We start from the raw sequence: 216 nt of genomic DNA, 5'->3' as shown, positions 1-216 counted from the left end.
TTAAACTTCTCAGCCATTAATATGTTTGTCTGCTTTTACAGATTTCTCTACATATTTACAAATCTCAATACATTTGCTAATCTGATTACGCAAACACAGATTTAGACACAGTTACACAACTCTCCGCTCACATTTGTAAATAGTTTTGCTACAATAATGGCTTGTGACCCCTTAAAGGTCCAGTTTGTAACATTTAGGAGGTTCTATTGGAAAAAA

At 33.3% G+C, this 216-nt stretch overlaps 1 protein-coding gene across 2 annotated transcripts in view; it reads right to left on the bottom strand.

The window, feature by feature from the left end:
- idh3b (isocitrate dehydrogenase (NAD(+)) 3 non-catalytic subunit beta) overlaps window positions 1–216 on the bottom strand; it is an 8,303-nt gene that overhangs the window by 6,630 nt on the left and 1,457 nt on the right. The window lies entirely within an intron of this gene.

Source organism: Morone saxatilis, unplaced genomic scaffold (assembly GCF_004916995.1).
Source record: "Morone saxatilis isolate NCDOM2014 unplaced genomic scaffold, NCSU_SB_2.0 Contig18, whole genome shotgun sequence".
Taxonomy (NCBI): domain Eukaryota; kingdom Metazoa; phylum Chordata; class Actinopteri; family Moronidae; genus Morone; species Morone saxatilis.
Note: the sequence above shows the minus strand (reverse complement) of the source record. Positions and strands in the feature narration are given on the sequence as shown.